The sequence below is a fragment of the Aulonocara stuartgranti genome (genome assembly GCF_965226115.1).
Source record: "Aulonocara stuartgranti genome assembly, chromosome: 7".
In the NCBI taxonomy this organism is placed as follows: domain Eukaryota; kingdom Metazoa; phylum Chordata; class Actinopteri; order Cichliformes; family Cichlidae; genus Aulonocara; species Aulonocara stuartgranti.
Genome location: NC_138945.1, coordinates 15,175,354 through 15,200,361, shown reverse-complemented (window position 1 = coordinate 15,200,361; position 25,008 = coordinate 15,175,354). Strand labels below are relative to the sequence as shown.

Sequence of the window (25,008 nt, the reverse complement as noted above, 5' to 3'; positions counted from 1 at the left end):
TTCCATTTGGTCAAACAACAGGCATTTTAATGCTTTCAAGACACTCATGACAGCTCCCCAGAAGATTTATAATGCTTAAGAATTGCGAACACATGTAACTGAGGAGGGATAGATAATATTACCCAGAGGAAAGAGATGGGTAACAAGAACCTTTAATAGTAAATATGCAAGGGGATTTTCTGCACGCTGGGCACTGGGCTTTAATTTATTACAGACAACGAAACACTGTACTTAAAAATATGCGTTTAAACAAAAGGGGAAATACAACAAAAGAACAGGAGAAAATGCAAGGTTTTCTGGGAGAAAGCGTGGTGGCAGTGAAGGCTGCAAAAAAAAAAGCCCCAACAGCAGGGTCCAGCAGGAAATTCAATAAAAACTCTTCAAAAGGCCCAGCCTTGACATTGAAAAATAGCAAAATTATAAAATGCAGCAGGGTAACGAAAGAGAGGAGTTATTGTATTTGGCACTGGATCGGAAAGAGAGAGCCCAGGGCCGCCACGTCAAATGAGCCGTCACCGACGGAGGGAGTTAAGCCTTGTGGTGATTAAATATAGGCCTCAAACCTGCTGGCTGCAAGGCAGGCAGGCAGACAGCAGACATGTTTGTGCACAGGCAGCAAAATGAACAGAAAACAAAGAGCGAGAGACAGAGGGGGGGACGGACAGGAAGTATCCAAACTGAGACTGGAAAAAGCTACACAGCTATGTGACACGTATAAGTCAGGGTTAATGTGGACAAAATAAAAAGGCATTTTCTGACGTATCGATGTATAGATTCAGTCAGAGTGAAAACTGAGGTGAATACCATCAGGAAATTAGATTTTTTTTCTTTTAGAAACCTGTCAGGAAGAAGTCAGACTAAGTCACTGTATTTCCTGAAAACATTTAGACTTTTATCCAATTTCCCCATATTCATCTTCGCCAGCATAGGAACCCAAGGCAAACCTCTGGTGACTTAGTTTCCAGCGGCAACGGCCAATGTGTCAGGGCTGTGGGTGAAGCCAGTGAATATCTGCATAACAGATCACGATATCTATGTGTTCCCGTTCCATGTGCCTGTCATCGTTTACAGTCTTGTTATGACTGCAAATAACTCAATAAGGGTAATAAAAAAAAAAATATATATATATCCTAGTAAAAAGTTGAGTTTCTTTTCTAAACTCCTCATGTACACTGTTCTTTCATGCAGCCAAAGCTGATCATACTTGATTGGTCAGTACTCCTCCGACTACAACCTAACTGTATATAAATATGCTGAGGTGGTTGATATCTAGACTAAGGATAATATGTAATCTCTATTCTATATTTAAAAGATTTACCTCATAAATTGCAATTCAAATCTAAATCCTACATTTACTTTATTTGGGGTGACAATAACTGTGTCCTGTGGACTATTTGATACAACTAAAGATCAGCCTGAGCTGCTCTATGGGATGTGAGTGTCCAGAACTACTTTGAAAACACAGCAGAAAGGTTGACAAATATCAACAAGTAGGTTTTACAGCATTTTACCTTTTTACCTCAAAAACTCTGTCCACCTTTCATCTGCAGTGAGTGTACTCACATAGCAAAGTGACTCTGGAGCAAATACGTCTCAAATTTTTTCCATATTGTTTAGATGCTAAGTCCATTGTTTATTTTAGCTGCTAATGACAGCTGAGAAGTGTCCACCTTTATTTATTCTGGAGGAGGCTTTAAAACCTTAATGTCAATGAGTCAGTGAAGATGACTTCTGTCCAATGTCAGTGATACTGAAGTGAGTTATTGAGGATATGCTTAAGCTTGGTGCCAGTAAACACTGCTGTTTTGCCACGGTTAGCTAGCGTTAGCCTCTGCTAGCTACTGTTAGCTACTGTTAGCCAGCAATATGGGAAAGGTTGAGTATAATCAAATATAACCAAACAGTTTTTTGTTTAGTTTAAAGTGTGATTTTAAGGACATTCTAACCTAACATTAGCAGGCATTTGTTGCCGGTTTCCAGCCACTTACATAAAACGGTGTTAGTCAGAACATCTTACCTAGCCACTGTATTAAAATGTGGTGGGAAAACATGACAGCTTCCACAAACAGCAAACCCCGCCCTATTAGAATAATTATAAAAAGACATTATCATTTTTTCGATTAAGTAAATGAAAAAACTTCTGAGTGTACCTGTGATGGAGACTTTCGTCTGTGAAAGGTTGAGGGCCGGTGTTGTTTTGTATTCAAATTTGCATTCACGTCACATTCCCTCTGAACCTTTAAAGGCAGAAAAGTGATTAGGAGTCAAATAGAGGGACAACTTTAAATAGTTTATGAGCAGCTTAATGTATTATTATGGAGAGCAACGTCAAACCCAGATCCTGGTTATTGTGTTGTGCAAATATCAATAGAGTAACTTTCAAACATTCCTAATCTGGCTTCCTTGGCAGCAGGCGGTCACATGAGACAACGGCAGCTCCAAATTGTCACGATCAATCCTCACTCTTCTTTCTACTTGTCTTTCTCATTGTTTCTCTTCAGCTCTCTTGCTGTTTTTTCTGCGGCTCACACTCACCCTGCCGAAGGGTTACCGGATACTGTGAGTCTCTAAACTCTACCTGACAGGGTGTCGCTCCAAGCAACACGGCTAATGTTACGGCAGTGCTTAGGAGCCAGACAAGGGGTGGCAGTGAAAATAATGAAAGCTCACATTTGGTGTTTGAGATTACAGATGACATCTTACTTATTTTCTTTCTCCTTTTATCACTTCCCACATCTCTCGATATTAAAATGCTAGCAGGATATCTGTTGCTGGAGCCGGTCCGCAGTCTGCACATGTCACTACACTACAGACTGCAAAAACAGAAAGAGACAAGCGAGCAGCGTTGTACATGAAACCTTCCACCAGTATGAGTTCAGTTTGTAGCTCAAAGCTACAGTATGACTGTGGCAGTATGAGTGTTGTAGTAATCTTTGAAAATGACAAGGGGGACAGAAGGCAAAGAACAGGAGCAGAGAAGCCTTTTGTGCTTTGAAAGCTTCCTTCATGGTAAACCTCTCTCATCAAAGCTCTTCAGATCTATTTCATCCTCCTTGTCTCTCTAATTCCTGCCTTGGAATTTAGATTGATAACCTTTGAAGAGCGGCTTCATGGCGAAGACAACAAGGAGGAACATCTCTCTCTCAGCACCAGCAAGACGTAAAGGGCGCAAAGCTATCCAGCATTTTAGAGATGCCTGTAGTGTAATTAATTCAGTCTTCTTATCTAGGGGAATATAAAGACGGATCACGCAGACAGAGACTGTCCTGGATGGTGCTGTCAGCACCTCTCTGTGGCATGTCTGGGCCAACTTGTCTCTCCGCCTGTCTGAGGGCACTGAACCGTGATTGTTTGGCTGATATGAGCCAGATGATCCTCATTGTCACACCCTAAACTGAATCCTGACACGAACATAGCCTGAGGGTGAAAGACTACGGTCTGTCTCTCAACTCAAGGAAAGCTTCAAATAGTGATGATAGGATGGGTAAAATCCATAAAGGAGTTATCCAACACAAACATGTGCTCACAGTGTGTCCTTCTGTAATGATAAAATGTTTCTGTGACCAACTACCAGCATTTTTAAGCAATTTAAAGACATGTGCATCCTTTTACTTAATTTATACTACCCACAAAGGATACTATACCTCTGTAGACCAGCGGTCTTCAACCTTTTATGCACCACAAACCGGTTTATGTACGACAATATTTTCACAGATCAGCCTTCAAGGCGTCACAGATAAATACAACAACATAAAACCAGTACCGTTACCAACAAAAAGAAGATTTATTCATAAGATTTATTGGCAGCGTGGCCATTTTCATTGACTTGTGCCATCTGCCTAGCAAATTTTACCTGTGCGGACTCATCTCCACTAAATGAAATCACTTGCCCGATCCTCTCTACTGTATTTATACTGTTGGTGCCTTTTAAAGTATTTTTAATGAATTTATATCAACAGTATTTTTTATGGTATTTGCATAGTTCGGTAGAGTTTGTGATGTGATACAGACTATCTCAGAAGTTTATTCTTCCTTGGATTTGGTCACTTCTGGCAATAAAATTGTAATATGGCAGCAGTCAAAATGCTATCACTAAGGCTTCAAAGAAACAGTGGGTAATCTCAAAGTGGCTATATATGTTTGGTTCTGCTGCACAGTACAACAGAAAATGAGCTCCAGGGGGTTAGCAACACAGCCCAGAAAAATTACTGGATGCTCCTTCCCTGCTCTGGAGGACTTGCACAGTCCCCGCTGCCTCAAAACTGCCACTAACATCATAAAAGCATCCATCTGGCCCTGGTCACTCAGTATTTTAACTGTTACTATCAGGTAGATGGTACAAAACAAATAAAGAAAGGACCAAAAAAGCACCTAAAAGCACTGAAACACCTTGATCAGTCAGTCTGTTGGAGATTTGCTGCTGTCCTTGGCATCATTGCCCTGTTGCATGATGTAATTAAAGCTAGGCTTCAGGTATCAGACAGATGGCCTCATATTTAACTCTAGAACATTTTGCTATACAGAGGAGTTTGTGGGCAACACAGTGACTGCAAGGCGCCCAGGTCCTGTAACTGCCAAGCAAGCCCAAATCATCATCTCTCCACCACCATACTTCACAGCTGGTATACTGTACAGTGTATGCTTTAGTTTGTGGTGTTTGTCATGCCAAATGTGGTGCTATGAATTATGACCAAACATCTCCACTTTGGTCTCATCTGTTTAAAGGAATTGTTCCAGAAGTCTTGTGGTTTGTTTAGATGTAGCTCTGCTAACTGTGCCTCCATGGTCTTGTTGGAGAGAATGGATTTTTCTCTTGGAAACACTTCTAAACAAGCCATACTTGTTCAGTTTTGTTTTAATTGGACTGTCATGAACTTTAACATTTATCATGCTAAGTGAAGCCTGTAGAGTTTGAGATGTAGTTCTTTGTTTGTTTGACTTTTCTTTACAGTTTCTCTGACAATTACACAGTCTGTCTTTGGTGTGAATTTGCTGGGACGTCTGCTTCAGAGGAGATTGGCAACTGTTATGAATGTTTTCCATTTGTAAAAAAAACCTTCTTCCAATAATTTGGAAATAGCCTTATAACCCTTCCAAGAATGATGGGCAGCAAGAATTGTTTCTGTAGGATCACTGCTGACGTCTTTCCACCTGAATGCCACGGACCAGCAAACTGCCAAAACTTCTGCTTTTATAGACGTGATCACACTTGCTCATACTCAGTTGATCAAGTGCATTTGATTAGCTGCTAATCAAAAGCCTTAGTATCAAAAGAAAGTAGATTTTCTTTTTGCCATGGTCTAGAATTAACTGTAACAGCAAATGGGATGTCAATTTTCTCTCCTGAAAAGTGAGCCCAAACAAAATATACTAAAATATAATAAGCAGAACAAATAGAAATAATCTAGGATAGTAAATGGTTAATGGACTGGTACTTTTTTTACTCAATATGAGCACTTTCTACAAGAATGAACTGCATCTTTAGGCAAAATGGCCACACTGTTAATTTTATATAGCTTTAAGCCTTAAAGGAGACCTAAATAACTGTCCTGTTTCCCCTGAACAGCAGTCTAATGACACAAACACCTGTGACTTGACATTTGCATTATTTGGTATTTTTATTTTTACTAGCTAAGCCAGTGAAGTACCTGTTCAGGCTACATATTGCACCTGGTATTGAATGGTAACAAAAGGATTCAAAAATTCAGACAAACCAAACTAACTCACCAAAGGCCACATAAGAACACTGATTTGACTCACCAGCGTTTTGGCTCAGTGTATCTTTCACAGTATACCGTTGCCTTTTAACTAAATCGATAAATCACACTGCGGATGAATCAAATTTCCTCTTCTTCAGCTGCAGAGTGAGCCTGAGCCCTTCAGTGTTTTCAAGCATTATTTGGTAAATCTCTGGTATTTAGTATACCTGTCATCCTACTATGGAAAGCACACCTGCTCACATGCAAAGTGTGCCATGTGGCTGGGTCAGAGCTCAGTCAGATCACAGTCCCACCCCATAATAACAAAGCAACTCATAATTTGTTTGTGACCAGACTGAGACTGTTATTTATAAGAGACCTTTAAGATGTTGTTTTGTTTTGCAGTTTGGATCTTCACCAAGGGGCAAACAAGCCAAAGTCCAGTTTAACGGGACTTTAAAAAAAAAAAAACTTACTTCATGTTTGCCCCATTCCCCCTGGTTTGAAATCAAAACCTGTCTGTAAAGACATACTCAAAGAGGTGAGAAGTGTCACATTAATTGAAGTTTTAGGAATTCAGCTGAGCTTCTCATTTGGACCCGCCTTGGTATTAAAATCAAGCGACACATTGATCGAGGCTGGGCAGAAGAGCCATTGTTCTCTGCTCTACTTGAATCGGCTTATACTTTTCAGGCCACATCGCAATAAATTACAGTTAATAAAAGCTGCGTGTTGGTCGTAAATCACTCACCACTGCACAGTACTCTTTCACAAAGGAGTGGTTAACACAGTTTATCATGGTTCTTTCAGCTGGTCAAAGGTGGGAAGAAATCCAAGAGACCTCACAGCCAGCCAGCAGGTGCTGCCTTAGTGCCAGTGAAGCAGATGCGGGACCCTGTTTTCCCACCACAAACACGCCAATACAGATTAGCACTCTTTTCTACTTGTAAGAGTTCTCTTCCCTTTAAAAAAAAGTTACTATCATAAAATACAAGGTCATTGTATAATTGGTGTGTTCCTATACTGAACCTAGCATGATTTATACAATTCGATTCAATTCAAATCACATTTTCATCAAATCACAGCCTCAAGCCTCAAGGCATATTGTAAGGTAAAGAACCTACAGTGATGGAGACAAAACCCCAACAATCAAGCTCTTGGTGACTGTGGGGAAGAAAAACTCCCTTTTAACAAGAAGAAACCTCCAGCAGAACCATGCTCAGGGAGGGGGAGCCATCCCCCTTGACCAGTTGACGGTGAGGAGAGGGATGCAGGACAAAAGATATATATATATATATATATATATATATATATATATATATATATATATATATATATATATATATTAAGGGTGCAACGATATTCGTATCGATATTGAACCGTTCGATACAGTGCTTTCGGTTCGGTACGCATATGTATCGAACAATACAACATTTATAATTTATTTTATCAACTTTCCTTCTGACGATGCTGTCTGTGTTGAGCGCTCAGTGAATCTGCGTTCGACTACTCCGCCTAGGCTGCACTGTCGAGCGCAGATCCACTGAGCCCTCAACACAGACAGCATAGTCAGAAGGATGAGCGCAGGGCAAGCTAGCGAGACAGAAGTTAAGCTCTACTTGCAACATGGACCTCCCCCACCCTCATTCAGATCTGGCGTTTGGAATTATTTTGGTTTTCATGTGACGTATGACCCTGAAGGTAAGTGAGTCATGGACTAAAGTAAAACAGTATGTTGGATGTGCCATGCAATGCTCAATTACATGGGTGGGAACTAGTGTGTTAGCGCAGTTAGCTCGTTAACGTGTTGGCCGTCTAGCCCCACGCACAGGGCGATCGGCGGTAGCTCGTTAACGGAGATTTGCCGTGTTGTGGCGTTAAGGTCATTTCAACGAAATTAACCTGAAAACACTAGTGGGAACACAACGAATATGACTGCACATTTACGCCGACATCATCCTAGTGCAAAGACAAAAACAACAAGCATGCTACTAACTTTAGCCGAGTCATTTAGACAGCTGTTAGCACATGATTCTCCTTATGCTGCTGAGAATATAGCCCAGAAGAAGCGGATAGTATAGCTTTTATTTTGGAAAGAGACATTTCTCTGTAATAAACTCTCTTTTCCAAAGATGAGTGATTCCTCAATCAGATACAGGGCTTGCAATATCGCTAGCCCGACGTCCCGGGGCTAGCGATCTTTTTCAGTCGGGCTACCAAAATCTATCTCTGCCCTGTAGGAAGGAATTCCTATTGTAGGAAGGAAAAATATATGTCAATGCTTTTGCATTCTTTCAGAAATGTAGCTGGGTAATTATGTCATTGGCATCGGTGAGCCACTGTCAATATGTGACATATTGAAATCGCGTTTGAATTTGCCCTTGTTTTTTGCTTTCACTTTGCAATCGTGCGAACTGTGTATAGAGAGCGACAGCACTGATTGGTGAGTGATGATAATTTGTGCACTAATTCCTCTGACATCGTCTTATTAATCGTTAGCTTACTATGCAAACATGACAAGTGAAATCTCCCGCAGCAAGCTTAAACATGTGAGAGGTTGATCGCGCAGAGAATCGCTGAGCTTATGTGAGTGCATGTGTAAAAGCATTTCAGTTCTGCTGAGCCAAATAAGACAGGTCAGGGTGAAGAAGTGACAGCCAAAGAAAAGCTTACCACAAAACGGAGAAGTTATGACAAATCAGACTATGAGGCAAAAAGAAAGTGCAGCTTTATGGTTTCATGGACAAAATAATTTCTGTGGCTGCAATATGACGAGCTAAATAACCAGGGCTGCACATAAGTGGTCCGCAGGTGCGCATTCGCTGTCAAAATAAAAAACACGCACAAGGGTTAGGGTTAAATTTAAAAACTGTACTTTTGAGTTAAAATATATATTTATAATTTTAATAAATGACAAATTAAAAAGGCATGAACATTTTTTGTATCGAAAAAATATCGAACCGTGACACCGAAGTATCGAACCGAACCGAACCGTGAATTTTGTGTATCGTTGCACCCCTAATATATATATATATATATACACACACACACACACACACACATACACACACGGAGTGGGGGACCATGGAACAATCAAATCCTTTGGAGACAAGTTGTTCAACTGAGCTGTAACACTGCAAGTTCACAGCATACGGTGCTTTATTGTCCTTTGTTAGCTCGAATGGGAACCATCATTTACAAAGTGAACATCCTGCTGTATTCAATGAGACTTGAAGTTGGACGTCAGCAATTCAAAAAGTAGTTAGTCGAACATTAATTTTCTAATAGACATCATACCATAAGGCTTTTTTCTGTAACCAGAGGAGTTACCCCCTGCTGCTCATTAGAAACAGAGCATGTTTAAGGCAGTCTTGCATTTGTTTCAGTGGCTAAACGATATCCTCCCCATAAAGTTGCTCACTGCTTTTCTGAACCTCCGTGAAAGTTTGTGTGGTGTCGTCACATCACTCTCGGGTAATTTATGTCTTTCCACCCTGCTGGCTCCTGGGCAATGTTACTCATGAACTCTACAGGAATTCAATGCACATACGTGTATGAGATTGTGGAGGAGGCTGAGTGGTGTTTAAAGGGAGATTGGAGTATATGGTGAAATCTTGGGATTTCCATCTGAAACATGCAGACTCTATTTTTTGTTTTTGGGGTTTTTTCTTTCTTTCTTTTTTGTTTCTATTTCCTCACTAACCAGAAGTAATTACAGATACAAATTCAGACTTGTGGACAAGCACAGCTCTCAGAGTACTGCAGATGACAGACACATTGAAACCATGTCTTTCCACTCCTCGCTCTGACCCGGGGCAGTCTCCCAAAAATCCCCAGCACTAGTCCCCTGTGCCTGCCACCAAGCATAGAGTCAGCAGCAAGCTCAACTTAGCACTTCAAACCAGATTTTCTACTTCCCATGCCAAGCTGCTGCCATATCCCATTTTTCATCAGACCTTGACGGACCTAATGTGGGAATCCATTATCACACCCATACTCTTTGCGGCTTTGCTCTGCTCTTTCTTCGGCCCCATCGACTGTCATGGATCCACAACATATGCCTCCGAGGCCCCCAGCACCCCGTCTAGTCCGTGCTGTCCCAGCCCTGGGTCATCCTCCGCTTTCGTCCCGTTCACCCTTGTCAAAAGACATTCTCGTTGTGTCAGTGTGCGAATAAGAGACAGTAGGTTCAATGTAATGGGCTGGAATTGAAATAAAAGAAGTTCTGTTGGGTAGCCACACTTGATTTTTGAAGGCTTTGAATAGATGTGCTTGTGCTACAGTTGCTTGACCTTTTTGTGCCCAAGTCTGTGAACAATCGCCGCTGTGTTTAGCGATTGTCAAACTCTCACATGCTTCCTTTGCTATAGTGGAAGAGTTGTACCGCTATACATAAATGTGGTCCACATATAGTAAATCTAACTGCTGTAGTCTTTGTCCCTTACACACACACACACACACACACACACACACACACACACACACACACACACACACACACACACACACAGCGTCTGTTTCTCTCTGTGAACTCTTCACCCCGGCCGCCACCAGAAGCCTGTCATGCTAAATTATACCTGTGTTGGTTTTTTTTGTTTTTTTTCTTGCCGCCCTTCCCTCCAATTGACAGGCAGGCGGTGAGTTCAGAGATAAAGATTAACTCCCTGTTTATGCCTTGAATGTTTTCCTTCCACACTTTGCAATTAGATTACGACGGAAGGCTAGAAACTTCTACCTCGTTTAGGTTAAGCGAAGAAACATGGTGAGAAACAAAAAGCAGTACTACCTCCATCATCTGCTAAGTGGTTAAGTAAATGAAATGAAATATGGCTGATTCATCCCCTTAACTCGGTTAAGACCACTGTTTATCATGTGAGTGTTCCCAGTCACACAATGCTGATTGGGACTTGTGTTTCTGTTTTATTTTAAACATCAGAGGTTTTAAAATCATCTCTCAATTGTGGGTCATCAAGACTGCTGGTGAATGGACTCATTTGTATCAACAGAATCAGGCTGTTCTTCTTAAATAACTAGCCAAACTTAGACTTAGGGAGAAAATTACACCCACTGAAAGTCTTTTACTTCAAAGTTTCGTCCTCACTGTCAGCTTTGTGGTAACACTGACAGGTCTCTTGAACTGCCTGACAATTGGGTTTTGCCTTCAGAACTGGCTTAATTCTTACTGAGATAGATTCGACATAGATTCAGTTGTGGTGTTTAAACAATGCTCAGTTAGCACTGAGGGGCCCAGAGGGTGCCAAGAAGATATCACCCCACACCATTACACCACCATCAGCTTGAACTGTTGATAATAGGAACATGAAACATGCTTTCATGTTCTTTATGCCAAATTCAGACCATGTCATCTGGATGTCACAGCAGAAGTCAAGACCAATCAGATAGCTGGTAGATAACATTTTTCCCATCTTCTGTTGTCCAGTTTTTGATGAGGCAGTGAGAACTGCAGCTCGGTTTCCTGTTATGAGGAGTGGCACGTGGTGTGGTCTTCTGTTGACGTCGCTCATCTGCTTCAAGTTTCGATGAGTTGTGCATTCAGAGACGCTCTCCGGCAAACATCGGTTGTAACGAGTTTGACTTGCTAACAAATCAACCCAGTCTGGCCATTCTCTACTCAACCCTGACATCAACAAGGTATTTTCCCTGCGGCGAACTGCCACTCACTGAATATTTTCTCTCTCAGACCTTTCTCTGTAAACCCTACAGATGGCCATGCAGGAAATCTCAGTAGATCAGCTCTTTCTGAATTACTCAGTGTGCCGGTGACAAACACAATGCATTTAAAGATCTAAAAACCTTCTTTCTTCACTATTCTGATGCTCAGTTTGAGCTTCTACATAAATGAACAAACATATTTACTGCCATGTGATTCCCTGATTAGATATTTGTACTAAAGATAAGCTGAACGGGTACCTAAAAAAAGCTATTGGGTATATATGCTTTTACTCAAATCTCACTTAGATAGGTTTTTCCTTTTTGTTTTTCAATGGTGCATCTCCATTGGTTGACTTTTCATACCTCAGATCCTTTTCAGTACACAGAGTTACCTAATTTATTTCATTTAGTTTTTATTTTTTGCAAAACCCACCACCCACATATTTGTGTAAAAGGAGATTAGAGTACAGAAAAGTTTGTTTTTTAACCACATGGAGGCCCTGGCCCTGTATTCCTGTACATCGCACCCACATCAGCAAAAAAAAAAAAAAAAAAGTACAGAGAAGTGTCAACGCACATTTACAAGCATATACACATAGTGTTGAGAAATAAACAAGGTTCAGCTGTAAGCAGGAATTTTTATGCTTGTTTTTTTGTTGGTCCCAGCAGGGTGTTTTGGGAGTTGAAGAGGTGACACACACATGCCTTAAGATAAGATACCTTAAGCAAAGAGAGAATGACCTTTGACTGTGTCTGTTGGTCAAGACCCAGGCGTGAACCTCAAGCCCCAGGGCATGCTGGGAGTTAAACAAGGGGCCAGAAGGTCACTGACATGATAGAGGGGTTAAAGAGGGGTAACAGAGAAGCACTGCTCTTATTTTCCCCGTGATACAAATATTTTCTCCTTTAAAGCCCATTATAAATCATTATTAGTCTACATTGTCAGTCAGTTCACCACTTCAGTGCATACTGAAATATCTGAAGCATTACCAGATGGACTTTCATGGAGTTTCGGTTCAGATGTTTGTGCTACCCTGAGGAAGAATTGTTCGATGATCCTCTGACTATCACATGGTGTCATGATAACGTTAACACTGTTTTATGACATGCCTTGAGACATCATAATGGAATTCTGGCAAACATATTCACATTGTGATCTAGCAACACACACAGTTTTCAGCTACCAGTTTGAATAGCAATCGACTTGCTAAATCTTGGTTCTTGCATTACTATGATATTAAAGATTTGGAGTGCAACAGCATCAGTAGCTATTGGATAGAATTTGTTTGAGATGTTCATGGTCCCCAGTGAAAAACCTCTGGACTGACTCTGACTTTTTTTCTTGCTTTAACAGGATGTTTTTAGATTTTAATTAATCAGAAGGACAAAATTTGAATGTCAAAGCTTCGGCTGTAAATAGTGTTCTGTGCAAATAAGCAAATGTTGGCATGTTATCAAGCTAATCCTCTAAGCCTGTGGAGACAGAGAACAACACCTAGCTGTTATATGTATGCTATCATGCTAACATGTAAAGTGTAGCCTGCTGTTAGCATGGCTGCAGATTCGGTTGTTTAGTTATACAAAGAAAACAGGCTCCTGTGGTCAGTAATAGATTTCTTTTCACTAAATGGAAATACAAAAGTTTTTTTTATATTGACTTCTTCATCCATTGATTTGGAGCCGGGGTAGCTGCATGCCTTATGGAGCCTGCATGAGATGAGTCAATACAGTCTGAACAAGGTCCTCACATCACACACTCATAAATCCTCTTTATGACAGATTAGAGGGAGCAATGGCTTTTCCACTCGTTTAGCCATAAATACAGCAACACACTCAGCTGGTTTATGCCTCTCTCTTTAGATGATGGAATGGGTGAGCTGATGTTTATAACTGTCATGGAGCAGCAGTGAATATGTCTCTTACTGGCTACGGTCCAGCTGAACTTCAAAGCAAAAAGAAAATAGAGCTGCTCTGTAATGGAAAAGCAAAACAGCTGTGTGCGATATGATTTAACTTTGTTCCTTCCAGAGAACGTTTTGTTGAGAAAGAACAAATAGTAAATGTAGGGAAAGTGCGTGGTTGCACGTAGCAAAGATAATATTTCCCACCCTAGTTTTTGAAAGTTCATGTCTCACATATTTTGGATCAGAGGAAATGAAAGCATACAGGCTTTGTGAGACAGAGAACAGGTTGGTATAGGAGCCAGGCGAGCCGTCAGATCTGATGTAGGCGTTTTTTCCTGACAGCTGTAATTCTCCAGCCTACAGAATTTCATCAACAGCAGTTGCATTTAAGCTGTGCCGCGGGGCAGCGGCCCTTTCAAGTCTCCTTCCTCTGACAGGTAGATTTATTAGTCCTGAAATTTGTACAGATCACACGTCACTCATGGCAAGCTGTCAGCGTGTCAGAGGGGCCTTCTGGCTTTTTTTAAGGTGGATCTGCCCAGAAGAGGTTTACTCATCACCTCCTTGTCTTTCTCCTGACTTACTCAGTTCATACCAACCTATTTTAAAAAATGAAGCACGCGGAAAAAGTCAGAGAGGAGTCTGAAAAATGTTGTTTTTTCAAGATAACCTTGGAGATCAGTAATGCTAATAAGAGACCATTCTTTGTGAGTGGAGGCTAATAAGGCAGCGTACTTCGAGGAAATGTCCCCTTTTTGCAATGCTAATGGCGCGTCACTACCAACGACCATGGCGGTCTTTTGTTTGCTCATTTTAGATCCTCTGTAGCTGAGCATTTTAGCCATCACTCACTTAGCTAGCCACACTCAAAGCCCCTCTTTTATCTTCTTTTTTACTCTAATATGGAACTAAATGTGGAGAGGCAGAGAAATTGTTTCAGCGAGCTAATTGACCTGAAGTAATGTCCGTTTGCGTATCTGGTGTAAAATGGTATTATTTGACTATTTCCGTATTTCATGCCAATGAAATGCTAGAAATTGACCAACTAAATCTTAAACAAGCAAACTTCTTGGATGGTCTGTGCCACACAGCAAATCATTTTATTTGTCAGATAATTGCTTAAAATCCTCTAAAATGCACCAACAGCACAAACACACTAGCTAAGCGGACGTCAATTAGCAGACGTGACGAATATGCTTGTGCTGGTGCATTACATGTACAGCATGTACATGATATCATGATTGACTCTTTGTCTGGTTGTGTTTTTTGACATTCTCTCACTGATCAATTCAAAACTAGCTGTGAAAAAGTTGCCGGAAATTCACAGGAGGCATTGACTGCACTGAATTGGCCGATCACAATAACTGTGGGCTGCATAGATGTCCCCGATGTGTGGTTACATTTCTAGCCTTCCTGTCGGATTCGGGTCAAATCTGACTGATTTACAACTTAAAATACTCATAAGTATTGTGTTTTACATCTGATTGCCTCAAGGCCTTATATCTTCCACACTATGCGCTTGAACATATAAAAGTGATGTTCACCTCTTTCATTGAATTTTGAGTGTTTTAATCAACCTTGTTATATCTGTGGTGTTACCGGTCACAAGTGACATAGAAAATGAGTGGGAATCCACTCAACCCACCCCACTGCACTCACAAAATGATCAGCATACTTAATCGAACTTGATTAAAAAAGATTTTAAAGATTTAGCAGATTGGGATGTTAGCATCTTAGCATAGCTAGCTGAGCTAGCTAGATGATGTGCTATGTTCTGGCTCAAGTATTTCTAAAAATGAAAGAAGAAAAACTACATCATTTGTATAATTTGCATGTAAAGCTCTATCAAAAGTAGAAGAGGGGAAAATCTAATGAACATATTCGATTTTTATATCTGTCATCATTCTTGACAATTTAAAGAAATTCAAAACCGATTCTGCTTATAAAACAGCTTTAAAAGGTTTGATAGGTTGAAGTTGGACAAAGAACACTTTGGGTAATAATGCTCATGTTTGTCTTCATTTCCCCCATTAATCACTAAGTCTGTGATCACTGGGCTTTCATTTGAACCTCATGTGCACATTTAATTGCAAATTTGTGTGTAACAAACCCAGACTGTAAAGAGAAAAAGAAAAACAAGTGTTGCTTCAGGCAAACACATTTATTTGAGCTGCCTTCAAAATCCAAACTATCGACTGTGTCAATTTGCTATTTCAGTCCCTACAACATTTACATTTTCCTAAAACAGCCTGTCATATTATCAGCAGAATTATAGCCAAGTGCTGAGAAGGGGCAAAGAAAAGAAGAAAAATAACAAGCAACAGTTAGGAAAAAGGAAAGAGTAAGATCGAGCGAGAGAGAAAGCACTCTGGGGTCTTTCTTTTAGTTCCACATCTGGCCCTGATATTTCAGAGTTAATTAGTCATGCAGGGGTTGTGTGTAGATAAATCTATCATCCCGCGGTGCACAAACCATTTGAGAAATGAAAGGAAGTGAGGAGATATACACAGCCCAGGCTCCTTCATAAATCACTGGCCCAGATTAAAAACAGACACAGCCGTGATGAGAGGGAAAGATCAGGATGAGGCTGGCCCTGGACTTTTTCACACAACACCACAGCTCCATGCACGCACATACAGGATATGCATTTTACTTCAGGGAACAGTGGTGCTCGTACTGCAAAGAGGTACTTCTCTCATTGCCAGGATGTGTGTGAAAAGGCTGAAGAGTAACCTATCAGTATATTGAGCCAGCTATAATACTGGGACTCAAAGCAAACACATTTATTGATTAGCTGGTCATTTAGTTTCTCCGTAAGATCCAGTCCTTCAAAGCAAAACACCAACATGGCGACAGCAAAAAGCTCCCTCAGCTTGAGGTGTCACACTGAGGTCAATGCTCTGGTCACGCCAGGAATGACAGGGTTTGGTCACTTTTAATCTGTTTAGCATGACTAAAATAATTTCAACCGTGCAATGCACTTGCAATCTTGTTGCCTTGCAATGGTTGCTTCGAACATGAGGACCAGGTCTGCAACCACTTGCTGTCAGCTGTCTTCAAAGCTGCTTTGGTGTGTCAAGATGGCAATAAAATGGCAACAAGCAGAAGTCAGTCTGCTATCAGTTTGTGATTGAATGGGGTCAAGCTGGCAATTGCTTGGAATCTGTTTGTGATTAACTGTAATAAATCACAATAAGCCATCTGCTGCAAATCTGTTACCATCTCCATACTCCATACATCTTGATGCAAATCCATATCAACTACTTTCATTCCAGACAGAACCTGATGGATGCAAAACAAATAAATTCTTCTACAAAAGTGACGTAGTTGTTGCAGGATGGGAATGTAACTGCAAAGTGACATAGGTGCTTGGCAGCCTTGCTTTTACATAGGAATATAAGAAGAATACAACCAGTTGGCAACCAGCTAAGTTGAGACCTGTTGTACAGAGACGTGTCGCAGATGAGTTGCACTCATCAGCACAGACTCACTCACATAGACTGCAACATGTTGACAATCTGTCGGCATTCATGCTGTTGGTTGTCAGACCACAACTGTCTGGAGACGCCCACCAGGCAACCTGTGCAATCGCCTAGTAATAATAATAATAATAATGGATTGGATTTATATAGCGCTTTTCAAGGCACCCAAAGCGCTTTACAATACCACTATTCATTCACTCTTACATTCACACACTGGTGGAGGCAGCTACGGTTGTAGCCACAGCTGCCCTGGGGCAGACTGACAGAAGCGAGGCTGACATATCGCGCCATCGGCCCCTCTGGCCAACACCAGTAGGCGGTAGGGTAAAGTGTCTTGCCCAAGGACACAACGACCAGGACAGAGAGCCCAGGGATCAAACCTTCCGGTTACAGATACGCCTCCCAAACCCCTGCGCCACGGTCGCACCCTAGTGATTGAAAGCAGTCGCTACTACGAGTGATTGTCCTCCGACAGCAAAAATATTCAGTGAAATCACTTGGAAACCGTTAATTTTACTATTCACAAGGAGGTTTCCATCCTGTATTTAATCTAGTGTGACTGAGTCATAACCACGCTATTATAGTTACACCCAGTCTATGCTGTCACATTGCTATGAGACACAATATAGCTAGTTGTGTAACTCATGCTAAAGGCAAACTATTGAAAAGCAGCAATAAAGAAGTCCAAAGACTGCTGCACATTTCTTATCCGTGATTGGTCACTCATGGATTGCAAGAGCAACAGCAACTGAGAAGTCATGGCAGGACAAAAAACATTTTCCAAACAGGCTACCATTAAAACACTCAAAACTGTTAACAGGCTGCTTCCAGATGAAAAAGGTTAGCTATTAGTCTTTCTACTTTTTGTTTTTTTAAAGCATAAAGTACAGGTTTTATATTGATATGAATGCTGAAATGTCAAAAAATAAATAAATAAATAAATGTCATTTATTTTTCAGTTCCTCTTTTCAATGTCTAGTTTTTTTTGTATATTGATGATGTCCTCAGTGTTAGACTGAATGGAGAGAAAAAGAATTCATCTCCACAGAGAAATAAAACTGCTGAGCTGGCCAGCATCCAGTGATCCATGCTTTTTTCCAGCGTGACAAGATCAAAGGTACGGACAGAGAAAGGCATCACATTTGCCAAATAATAACAGCTGGAAATCAAAGTAATTTGCAGGGTTTATGTGAATCTATTGATCTGGACAGAGAGGATTTATGTGCTGATCCACCATTTATTTTCTTTTAAAGGAAATAAGTTGCTCCAACTTCAACAGTTTAGATATTTTCACATACTTAACCTCTTAACATTCACAAGGTCACCAGTGAAGCACTAGAGCTAGGGTTTAGGTTACACTGCAACCGCATGCTAAAGAAATGGTTTCAGAAACTCTTATCTGATCTGGTGGAGGTAAAGAGTCCAAACTTAATATTAAATGCATTATAGTAAAATCAAACAAGCACTTCTTAGTGAAAAAAAATGAACCAACGGCAAGAGACAAGACTTGGAAAACTAAACTGATAGAGTAATATTAGAGGAAACGTGGCTTCCAATAAATCCTTGTTTTTGGACAGATTTATGCTTGAAGAATCTGATTCTGATGGTGGGAGTGAGAATCGGTTTCCCTGGATCAGGCACATATTTCTTGGATCTGTCCATCTGTTCAGCTTTTTTTTGGAAAGAAGTGGGATGTAGGGCTGGGCGATATGACCCAAAATTCATATCTCGATATTTTTTAGCTGGATGGCGATATAAGATATATATCTCGATTTTTTTTTTTTAAAGCCATAAGTTAAGAACAAAAAGAGAGTTCTAGTCACACTGTGTCCCAGATGTCACACGGGCACTTTTATTTACATACAGCATAGATGTACATGAAGAAATTACTCAAAAATAAATTATCAGCATTTATTAAATAATCATGGTCCATAAATAAAAGAAAATGTTGTTTTTGTGCATAACAAAAAGCTCACAATTGTGCAGTCAAAATGTAAACTAATAGACGCTGAGCATAGTAACAAAGAGACAGATTTCACAGCTGCATCTCTGAACAGGTGCCATTTGTGGTCCTTATACACACACAGTACGTATCACTCCGCGAGGCTCCTCCCCGGTAGCCATCAAGCCGTGCAGCTCCGTAGCTTAGCAAAGTCATATTAAAAATTTTTTTGACAGATTGCTGAGTGCTGTGTACCACATAAAATCGGTTCGCGGTCAGTAAGCACAACCAGAATTCATACATAAGGCGCACTGTCGAGTTTTGAGAAAATGAAAGGATTTTAGGCCGTCCAGCCCCTCCGGGCTGCATGTCGTTAGCTCGTTAGCGCGGTTAGCTCGCTAACACGTTGACGCCATCCAGCCCCACGCACGGGGCCATCCGCGGTAACTCGCTAACGGAGATTTTCCGCTTTCATCTTGTCATTGCCTTGTCATTGTCAGGTGAAGCTATGGGGGAGGCGGAGTTGTGTTCAGTGAAGGAGAGGCGAGGCAGAGTAACGTTGCGTAGAGACAAAAGTGGACGAAAGAGAGGCAAACCTGCGGCTCCACAAGTATAATTATAACGTAACATAGACTATATCGATATAAACGATATTGTCACATCTTATATCTCGTATGAAAATATATCGATATTTTTAAAAAACTCGATATATCGCCCAGCCCTAGTGGGATGTCTCTTCTCAGAGATCCTGGACCTGAACTCGTTTCTCTACCTTGGTAATGTCCCCAAAAAGCCTCGGTGAAAAGCAAACAGTCAGCTCAGGAAATAGCCACCACCACCCTCATTAGCAGTATAGCCAAATCTTTCTTTTCATGAAAGTAAAATCGCTTTTAGCCTCCAATATATACTGAAAAAAGTGGGACTGCCGGAAAAAAAAATTTCTTCAAGTGCTGTGAATTTTATATTTGAACTTTATTTTTATTCAATTTTATTTAATGTGCTGCTGCTGCAGACCCCTTCTGCTATCTCAGTGAAAAAAAAACATGCAACATAAAGGGTATCCCATGGAAAAATATCAACTATTTATATTATTTTTCAGTTTTAATGAGCTGATTGTTAACATGGCTGAGACTTGTTTGAAACTGTATACACTGTAATAATTAGGGTGAACAACAGAGACTCAAAAACCATCACAGCAACTGCCAAAAGTTGCTTTTCTTCTCACTCCAAATCCTCTAACTTACCTAGATCATTTTTCATTCGCTCTTTCTCACATTCCTGTCATCGTTCTTTCTGCTCCTTCCTGTCATTCGTCTCCTTCCACTGAGTGATAAACTGTAGAGATGAAGCGCAGACGCCGTGGTCACCGTATGTTTATGAGACCTCTGCTGCTGAGTTTGTTCTACTGTGTAAACATTCAACAGCTCCTTTAACTAATGTTTGTGCCATAAGCATGGAAATGTGACCGAATAAGAGTTGAGCCCTGGGCTATTGTTGAAATTTCTTATGGAAAAAAATAATAAATCCCCAAATGAAGCTGGTTGAACAGCTATAAGGTCAAAGGTCAAAATGAGCAAGCTTGGACTGTGGATGAGAGAAAAAAGAACTTCAAACTAAGTTCCTTTTTCCTTACTGTCTGTTCCAAGTGGACAATGAAAATGCAATAAAATACCAAGTTTTACTTCAGGAAAAGCAATTTAATGGAACAAACCTCAAATCAAATCCCACACCAATTAAATCACAGAATTATTCATCAGGGAGAGGGGTGAATGTGTTCGTCTATCGTAGTTTAAGGATCAACATGCAGGATTCAAACAAAAGTAAACCTTTAATAAAGTTGATCCAAAAACCGGACCAAACTGAAATACAAACGTCTTCACAGGTAGCCAGGAAACGGAGCGCCAGAGGGGATACAAGATATTAGGAAAGAGACTAAGAGGAATGTCAGGAATAGTAATATATATACATGAGGTAATCAGGGAAGTGGTAACAGCTGGGGCAACAAGACACAGTTGTAAACAAGACAATGACACAGGAAACAAAAAAGACACAGGAGTAGTTAAAAGAATAAAGTGGATAATAAACTAAATCCACTGAAACCAGAAAACGTGAAGTGTGAAAAAGTCCAAACCTCAAATAATAATTACAAAGAAAAATCAAAGAACATAAAACCTTTTAAAGTATACTTTAATATTATCATTATAATCCATATTTATCTAGGGACCGAAGATACAAGTACATTCACCGGTTTGATTGCTCTCCTTTGTATTCTTATTTTGACCCTGACGTTTTTAAAGCTTTCACATTAACTTAATATTAAAAGCTATTGGTTCAGCATTTATGCCTCCACTGTCCTGCATTTGGGAAGTCAGTGTATCTGCCATATGTGCTTCCTTTACCATATCTGAACTTCTCCAGGAAATCATCACTCCACAGCCTTGGGAATACCCTGGGAATACAAGTCACAATGTCAACTCATTTATGTCTTAATCAAAAGTCTGTTTTGATGTCAAGTTAATGTCAAGACTAAGTGAAAAAAATGCAATACTCACAAAATTTAATGCTGTTTCTAAACTGATTTGAAACGTTGAGGGGAAAAATCAATAGGTGAAATTTGAACTAGAAGACAGGTGAAGGATAAAAGTGCTGACCTCTAAATCACCCCAGCCTTTAATTTAAGGTTAGTTTGAGATTTATAGTTTCAGGGAATTACGATGGGGTTCAGGTTATAGTAAGGTTGAGGGTTAAAAAAGGGACAAGGTCAGAGGTTAAGCTGGGGGAAAGTGCTGAGTATTATCAGGAACGTGTGTTGTAGAGGGGCAGCAAGAGGCAGTGTAACGCTAAAGTCTCCGGCGTACCTCAGAAAGCACAGAGCCATGAAAAAGTATTTGCACTCTTCCCGATTTCTTCCTTTTATGCATTTTTTTCATAATTAAATGTTTCAGATCATCAAATAAATTTTAATATTAGACAAGAATAACCAGAGTAAATATAAAACACTATTTTAAAATAATAATAATCTTATTTATTAGGGAAAAACACTATCCAAACCTACTTGACCCTGTGTGGGAAGAAAAACATGCCCACCTCATTAAATTATGAATAATGAATCAAATGTTTTGGAAATCTGAGTTCAACTTCACTAGCCATACCCAGCTATCTGACAAAGAAAAGAAAGCTCAAAGACCTCCAAAGGCAGCACATCGTGCCACAATGTAAAGAAATTCAAGAACAGACAATAGATAACAAAAACAAAGGGATGGACTTTAGTCTGAAAGGGGGTTACAAAGCCATTTGTGATGCTTTAGGACTCCATTGAACCATCGTAGAAGCCATTATCCACAAATGGAGAAAACTCATTCAAGATTGCATTGACAACTCTAGAAGGTCAGAAGAGAGCTCAAAGCAACATTTAAACAACTGCAGGCTTCTCTACTCTCACATGTGGTCAGTGTTCATGATTCACCAATAAGAAAGAGACTGGGCAAAAATGAAAAGAAAAGAAAATGATATCAACAGTCAAACATGGTGGTGGTAGTGTGATGGACTGTGGCTCCTCTGCTGCTTCAGGACATGGATGAATTGCCATAATTGGATTCTGCTCTCTACCAGAAACTCCTTAGAGACAATGTCCGGCCACCAGTTTGAGGCCTGAGGTTCAAGTGTATTTGGGTTATTTAGCAGCAGCAAGTCCGCCCCTGAATGGCTCAAAAAATAACACGGAAAGTAAGATTTAGGAGTGGGCTAACCAAAGTCTGGACTTAACCAGATTGACATGTTTTGGCATGACCTTAAACATTTATGTTTGAAAACCCTTGACTGCTTTTTTGCTGCCAAGGGTGGCACAACTAGTTATTAGGTTTTGGGGCTGAGTAATTTATATTTATTTATTACTTTTCTCAATAAATGAAATCATTCTAAAACTACATTTTTTATTTACGTTTTTAGTACAGTTACTATTGTCTAATATTTAAATTTGTTTGACGATTTGAAACATTTAAGCGTGACAAATGTGCAAAAAAACTAAGAAATCAATTCATTTTTAACAGCAGTGTAGATCAATATTGTTATCCATTAAAAATGCAGATCAGCAAGATCCTGATTGTAGCATAAAGTAATCTTATGCTTCTCTTTTTCCATGTACTGTCCCGCAGGACCAGAGCGGACATGTAAGACAGCTGATAGCCATCTGACCGGGAAACACTAAATCACAGATGAAACAGCAAGAGGGAAACTGTAAATCAGATATTACAAAGAGCCTGCTGAAAGCACAGGAACATTGCTTCGCCATGAGATTGTCCCTCATACACTGCCTTCAAAGCTGGCTCAGGCAGGAAGCAGTCATTCCTATTTCCTGTCTACGCCACCCAGGGACCATGGCACAACGGAGGTGTGAAGGAAAATCACTTCTTTTTTTTTATGGTTGGATATATTAATTCTCCCAAGGACACGCATATCTATTGTGATTGTACTCATGACTGAGCCGATGAAAAGAGATTACAATAGCACAGGAATCACATTTGTATGTATGTGAACTCTGGGCGTGATAAAGCTGTTGTCGTGGAAACACTGATGATGGGTTTGTTGGTGTCATGGTTGGTTTGGTTGAAAGTTAAACAAAGGAAGACAAAGGTCTTTTCCAAACTGTACAAACCCCTTGTATAACTGAGTGTATTTATGTGCCAGCACACATACTGTATATAAGTGTATATTTTGTTTTTGTGCATGTAAATACCAAACAACAATAAACATGTTCAGTGTACTTGTAAAAATTCCAAAATAAAAAGACAAGAAAATACATTAAATAGTTAGCTAAATGCTAACATGTTGCTTATTTAGCCTCCAATAGCATGCCAAAGCTTGTAATTAGTTGTGGCTGTAGCTCAGGAGGTAGAGCAGGACATCTGGTGGTGGTTTGATCCCTGGCTGCTCCAGTCTGCGTGCTGAAGTATTCTTGGGTAAGAACTTGAACCCCAAGTTTCTCTCTGATTTGTTGAGTGGAGTGTAAATGTTTGATAGAAAGCACTTAAGTAGAAAAAGCATAGAAAAAAGTACTTGTATGATTGGGTGTGAATGAGGCATGTTGTATAAAATACTCTGAGTGTTCAACAAGAGAAGAAAATCGCTATGTAAGAAGTAGTCCATTTACCTTTTAATTTTGGGAATATTAATTATAAACAATTGAAATCATAACGTTAACAATTCATACCAAGAATCCTTTCAGGTAAACAACAGAAGAAGCTTAAAATTTTTGCTGGAACAAGTACCACAGTCTGAGTATATATCCTGTAATCCTTAGTTACAGCCATGATTGTAGAGACTGTACTATAGGTATACATTTACTAACACTGGACTAACTTGAACACTTTAAGACAGGCAGTTAATTTCAGTAGTGACAGACACAATCTAACATGAGCAGTGCAACGAGCGGGTAATCCTCTAGCAAAGATAATATACCGTATTTTTCACAAAATAAGGCGCACTTAAAATCTTTTAATTTTCTCAAAAATCGACAGTGCGCCTTATGTATGAGATCTGGTTGTGCTTACTGACCCCGGACTGATTTTATGTGGTACACAGTGCTCAAAAATCTGTCAAAAATGTTTTAGTACGGCTTTGGTAAGCGACGAAGCCGCTGTCGAAGCATTACAGCTACCGTAGTCACGATCCTCACGGAGTATAATCCAGGTCCAAACTCCACTTCAGGTCCCAAAGTCAAACGAACACTGCGGCATTAGTTAAAAACTGTCTAAATTCTTTCATCTTTAATGAAATGATCAGCAATAAAGTTTAACATCCAGGCATCCATGAAAACTGAACTTATTACATTTAACGGAGTTAGCAGGAAGTTAGCTCGCTAGTTTCCACCTAAACATGATATGCCATGTTCTGACTGAGAGATTTCTGAACAAATTAAAACGTACAGCTCTGCTCTCACTTCCAACATAAATGAAGACGGAAAACTAAACAGCAGTGACGTTTGTAAGGTTACTGAAGTTGGGCTAGCTGGTATAATGATGTGCTACGTGATCGCTAGCGACACAGGTATGTTAGCATAACATAAACACAATGAAGCTGGAGGATGAACGCTAACCTTTTTCCACTCAATAAAAGTTCCCGATGGTTAGGGACAAATGCAATCACATGGCAGGATGCTGTAAACGGACCAAACTTCAGTCAGGAGAACAACTGAGATAATCCATCCACAATACGAGGTTAGTTGTTAATGTACTGCAACAACACGGGATTAGAACAACTCTGAGAGAATTCAACATGGTATCAATGGTATGGAAATGGAGGAAGCAAGA

The 25,008-nt window shown here is 40.1% G+C and overlaps 1 long non-coding RNA gene across 2 annotated transcripts; it reads left to right on the top strand.

Moving 5' to 3' along the window:
- Positions 1–1,415: 1,415 nt before the first annotated feature.
- LOC309711302 lies at positions 1,416–23,480 on the top strand. 2 transcript variants are annotated; one of them, XR_014277929.1, is made up of 3 exons: positions 1,416–1,490; positions 11,140–11,351; positions 22,855–23,480. It is a non-coding gene; the product is annotated as an uncharacterized lncRNA (long non-coding RNA). The 2 variants fall into 2 exon arrangements; XR_014277930.1 differs by lacking the exon at positions 1,416–1,490 and adding an exon at positions 7,184–7,400.
- The last annotated feature ends 1,528 nt before the right edge of the window (positions 23,481–25,008 follow it).